Source organism: Homalodisca vitripennis, chromosome 1 (genome assembly GCF_021130785.1).
Source record: "Homalodisca vitripennis isolate AUS2020 chromosome 1, UT_GWSS_2.1, whole genome shotgun sequence".
Classification (NCBI taxonomy): domain Eukaryota; kingdom Metazoa; phylum Arthropoda; class Insecta; order Hemiptera; family Cicadellidae; genus Homalodisca; species Homalodisca vitripennis.
Genome location: NC_060207.1, coordinates 87,440,389 through 87,446,729, shown reverse-complemented (window position 1 = coordinate 87,446,729; position 6,341 = coordinate 87,440,389).

Below are 6,341 nucleotides of genomic sequence, written 5' to 3'. Positions count from 1 at the left end.
CACTCAAATTCGCGCCTAGCTCGACTCGAGCTCGAAACTAAGGAACGCTGGTGCCAACGTACGTCAAGCGACCCAGCGGCCTCGAAAAGAAACGATAAACTAAATAAAAACTAAATGTAAACACTAGCTCGCTCGAAATCGCGCCTAGCTCGCCTAGAGCTCGAAACTAAGGAACGCTGGTGCCAACGTACGTCAAGCGACCCAGCGGCCTCGAAAAGAAACGATAAACTAAATAAAAGCTTAACTAAATCAAAGCTTAACTAAATTACGCCCTGCCCGATGCTAAGGAACGCCGGTGCCAACGTACGTCAAGCGACCTAGCGGCCTCGAAAAGATACGATAAATTAAATAAAAAACTAAATGTAAACACTAGCTCGCTCGGAATCGCGCCTAGCTCACCTAGAGCTCGAAGCTAAGGAACGCCGGTGCCAACGTACGTCAAGCGACCCAGCGGCCTCGAAAAGAAACGATAAACTAAGTAAAACTAAATTAAATTACGCTTAGCCTGAAGCTCAGGAGCGCTGGTGCCAACGTACGTCAAGCGACCCAGCGGCCTCGAAAAGAAACGATAAATTAAGTAAAACTAAATTAGATTACTCTTAGCCTGAAGCTCAGGAGCGCTGGTGCCAACGTACGTCAAGCCACCCAGCGGCCTCGAAAAGAAACGATAAATTAAGTAAAACTAAATTCAAACTCTTCTTTACTAGTAATAGAATCTAATCCTATTCGTACTGATCTATTTTCTTGCTACACTTTATATCTATAATTATATTCTGTTAGCAGCTTAAGTACGTAATGCCATGTACTTATCCTATCGTTTAATGACTAGGCAAGTTCAGGTAAAAGCGTGTTTTGGCAGGTATATAAGTACCTACTTACTTGCACCTGATCGTGGCGTGTGTGGGGGCGGCGACTCCGACTCGACGACTTCGACTGCTAGACACCGACCGAAAGACAGCGACCGAGAGAGCGAGGAAGCCAGGCACAGCGTACTTACGTACTGTAGTCGTCCGCTGTAAGGCGCTTCAGCCCTTGAAGCGAACTCCGGCGGATGTATCCTGAAACTCCGCGTCTTACCCGGTCGAGCCGGACCCCGCCAGCTGACGTCTCCCGCGATGGTGTTGAGCTACTGGAGTATAATTGTAGGTGGACGAAATAAAAATCATAACATGTCATTAACTAAAAAATTATTCTCCTCTCAAAAAAAATAAAAATGCCTTATTTAAACCCCCTATAAAAATGACATGTTACATAAGTTTGATTTAAATAAAATCATCACCACACCAATTCTTGCCATTCTTTAATTTGGTATAAGTTCATTGATGAGTTAATTTAACTAATCAGCTACTAAGAAAAATATACCTGATTAGAAGAAGCTACAACTAAATGTCTGTACCTATAATTTCCCAGCCTTTTAATTGCAGAGTTTTTGAAAGTAAATTTACTTAACACATCCACGATGACGTGTACCCTGTCGGGTGCATACAATCTTTTACAACTGCCGTTGTGTACCTGATCGAGTACACAATGAGTGTTTGTAAAGTGCTGTTTCTTCAATGTTTTTCCATGTACCCCAAATCAATACCTAAACAATTTACTGTATTTACCTTATTAAGCAATCACGTACGATGGAGTACACATTGCTATGCATTTCATTATTGCGTATTTAATCATTTGTCTGCCTTTGTGCTTTGTTAAATGTGATCCAGTACTTAAATAAACACCTTACACTATCGTATACCCCGTCGAGCGCACAATTGCTTAATTCGTAGAGTAAATTAATTTTTTGGGTACCTCCAGTGGTACACGAAAAACCATTGAAAAAAAAAATTAAAATTATTTTGTTTTTTTGCAAAATTCCGAGGCCTACACACATTTCTTGTTATACTCGTGAACATGTTAACCCATTGCGGATCGTATTGTTTTGGCGTGCGGCACCAGCGGCACGAATTAATTTACGGTCAGCGGCCGCACGAACAGCAATGGTGTGCCACATTGTATCGCTCGCTGAAGTATACTAGAAAATTCAGCTGTGAAGGTATTCGTTCAGATGGAACATGGGCCTGCTGGGGTTGTAGGAACAATAACACGCAAGCAAGGTTCCGGGGTGGCAGGGATGATGTCTGAATCATAGTCTAAATAAAGCGGCTCGGGCGAAGTGAATACAACATCTGGGCCATTGTCTAGACTAAACCCGCCAAAATGTACGTTTGTGTCGTTTAGTTCTGCGTCACTAACCTCAAAAGTATTATAATAACAACTGAGGAATACACCCAATCAGAAGCGCTAAAAAGCAGAGAGTAAACTCATATGAATGATTTTTCAACTTCGACATAGAACTGCGAAAACTCTAAACGTAGACCGTTGTTAAACACTCTTAGTTGACAAGTGAAGACGATCGCCCGATCTATCAGACATTAATAGAACTATTTGGAGGGAAACTTAAAAGCAGACCACTTTTGCGACCTAAGCTCGTCATCATGCCGTTAGGCCTGGCCGATGCGTGACGAACCCAGCTCGTAAGTGATCCGCAATGGGTCAACCCATTGGCCACTCAATATTGCTGCACCTAACCTCAAAATCCAATTAAATATATAAAAAATGTAAGGGTTTAGCAAATGAGGTATATATTTTTTTTATTTCCAGAATAATTTAAAAAAATTTTAATTTCATGTAAATTTTGAAAAAAAAGGATTTTTTGAGTTAAAAACAGTTATAATATATGATATTTGGTGTAGTTTTGTACAAAATTTAATTCTTTATGTGGAAAATTGTATTTTATTCATTTATCTTTACTTGTTTAAATTTTAAATAGATTATTGTAAAACATGACATTTGTGTGTTTCTAACGTTTGGCCTAAATATAACATTACCATTAATTTAATTACATAACAGATTAGGAAAAGTCTTTAAATATAGTATTATAATATATATATAAATCTTCAATAAGAAATCTTCAAATGTATTACAGTAACAGTTTCTATATTTCGGCTTAAGCCATCTTCAGGAAATTACAAACATATAAACAGGGCTATAAGAACATAATAAAATTAAAACAAAACATCAACACAGCTATATATAATATTACATATATATATATATATATATATATATATATATATATATGTAATATTATATATAGTATCTAGGATTAATACACATTTATATGTTTAGTACATGTTCTTTTGTTTAATTTGAATACATAAACTTTATTATTTGAGCCCATAATAATGTTTAAAAATATATTAAATAACATGTGTCATCATTACGGAACCGCATCGTGATGGGTGTTTCGGTACTGTGTCGGCCTTCATGAGACGGTACTGTGATAAGTAGTTGATGGGTTAATATTTACTTGCCTTACATTAATAAAGCCAGTTTTTGGTAAACTCCATTGAAATATGTTTAATATAATATTGTGAGCGTATAGTTTGGATCCGACAGGCACAATGTTTTTGTTTAAATTGTATATTGAAAATACATTTTCCTGCCAAATATAACTGTCAGTTGCTTATTGCAAGTGGCTACATTGTCTGTTGCACCAACTGACAGCTGTTTTCTGCTATCTGGCTTTATCTACTGGGGCTACCATTAAACAAATTGTTTTCCCACCAATTGTGTGAATGCTGTTAGTCCATACCAAGATCAATTTCAGAGTAAATACATAAATAAATAACATTTAATTATTATATAAATATTTAGAGTGCCAAAGTAAAGGAAAAACAATGATAATTGTTCCGTATAATGGTTATTACATGAGCAAAATAAAGTGCTTCCCAGTGCTTCTCATTTGGCTCAACTAAATGATTCAAATCTGTGCTCTTTGAATATTGACCAGTCGGGAAACGACACAGACGTGCTGCCGGCAGTTGTAGGGTAGCACATCCCCCCGGAGACTCTGCAGTGGCAGATCCTGGACATCTGGATAGCCCGCCTGATACTGTGAAGATTCTGCATCAAAATGTTCGGGGCATCAGTAACAAGATTGATAATTTTCAACTTTTTATTGACGCCGAAAATGTAGACATAATTTGTTTATCTGAACACCACCTGAGAGATTTCGAGTTTGAGGTTTTGTCACTGCATGGTTACACTGGTGTTACAGCTTTCTGTAGGACAATTTACCAAAAGGGAGGTGTTTGCATCTTTAGTAAATCTTCAATAAAACACAATGTTTTAGATGTCTCCCGATTTTGTCAGGAGGGTAGGTGTGAGCTTGCGGCAGCGATCTTTCAGTTCAGACAGTTTCCTCTTCTTGTTGTTACCGCTTATAAGCCGAAACCTTTTTCAGCGTCAGTGCAAGAACATGAGATGTTTTATGAATGTTTATCCGATTGCCTTCACAATATCACAAATCCAGCAGTTAGAACTGTTGTTGTGGGTGATTTCAATGTTAATCTCTCTATTCCTGACATAAAAGTAGATAAGCTTTTATCCATGATGGCATCTCACGATTTAAGCAATAAAGTAACTTCATTTACGAGGGAATTTAAAAACTCCCGGTCCCTTATTGATCACGTATATACTGATCTTTCTGAAGACATTTTCAGTTGCTCTGTCGTGATAAATGCATTGTCCGATCACCATGCACAAATCTCACATGTCAGGTGTTTATCTAGTCCTGGTTGCCCTAAGTTTATGCTTAAGCAATCATTTGTAGAGGAAAATCTTTGTATTTTTAGACATCTTCTGGGTGGGGAAACCTGGCAAGATGTTTATGCGGCTAGAACAATGGATGATAAAATGAGCTTGTTTATGCCCTCTATAGTGTTTTATTTCATTCAGGCTTTTCCTGAGAAAAGAGTTCGGATTCGTTGGCGTTCTCCAAATGCCAAAGTGTCTTTAACCCAGGAGCAAATTGAGCTACGTGATTTGGTTGTGCATTGGTATTATAAAACTAAAGACCTGAGTTCTTCTGATGAGAGAAGAAAACACTACCTTTCTTTGAAGAGGCAATTTAGGGCTAGTGTAAGGGAAGCTAAGTCATCTAGAGTTAAACATTTACTGCAGACTTCCTCAAATAAAGTTAAGACTGTATGGAACATAGTGAACGAGCATAGAGGTAAGGCAAGAGTTTCAGCAGATATCCCTCGAACCATCAAGGATAGTAATGGAGTCATTGTTAGGAATCCGAAAGACGTTTCCAACTTGTTCAATGATTTCTTCATTAATGTGTCGAATGCAAGTTCATCTTCCACATCGTTGTCTCTTCTTCAACAACAATCAAGTGCAAGGGTGTCTTCATTTTTCTTTTCACCTGTTTCTGAAGTGGAAGTATCTGACATCATCAGATCTATAAAAGCAAAGGCTTCTTCTGGCTTCGACAATATATCATCGAAGCTTCTTAAATCATGTACGGAGTATTTTGTTAGGCCACTTGCCCATTTGATAAATTTTTCGTTTGAAAATGGCGTGTTTCCTGACATTTTAAAGTTGTCTATAGTGAAGCCATTGCATAAAAGGGGACTGGTTGAGGAACTTGATAATTTCAGGCCTATTTCGATCGGATCGACATTTTCTAAGGTGTTTGAGAAGGCAGTTTTGATACGGTTAACGGCTTTCCTGGAGAGTAATAACGTTTTGTTTGACAAACAGTTTGGTTTTGTCAAGGGAGGCTCAACTGTGAAGGCAATGTTTGCTCTCTTGGATAAAGTTGTTAAAGCTCTTGATGAGGGAAAGTTTTCTGCTGGTATCTTTTTTCATTTAAGAAAAGCATTTGACATGGTTTCGCATGAACTTCTTTTGCAAAAGCTTGACAGAGTGGGTGTGCGTGGCTTGGCAAATCAATGGCTGTCATCTTTCTTCAGTCAGCGTAGACAAGTTGTGGAAATTCCATACGTTGACGTAAATACTTGGAAAAGATGCTTTTCTGACGAGCAGATTGTCAAGACGGGTGTGCCACAGGGTTCCATACTAGGACCCTTCCTCTTTATTTTGTATGTGAATGACCTCAGCAGTTGTGTTTCGAGGGGCTTGTTGTGTTTGTTTGCTGACGACACATCACTTGTAATTGATGAGTCTTGCCGTTTCAATATGGAGATGAATACGTTTGTTCAGTGTAATTCAATAGTCCAGTGGTTTTAGAGTAATGGTTTGGCCGTGAATGCTGATAAAACTACATTGCTGGACTTTTCGATTTCATCAAGACGCAATGACTCTTTGAGTGTTTGGGTTGGCGATGCAGAGGTTTGTTCTGAGCGGATGGTCAAGCTTTTAGGCCTAATAGTTGATAGGAATCTTAGCTTCTCCTTTCATGTAAATCATGTCGCACGTAAAGTCTGTGCTGGTATTTTTGTTCTTCGTAGACTTTCATCTTTCACGGGAACCGATGTGCTTCTGAC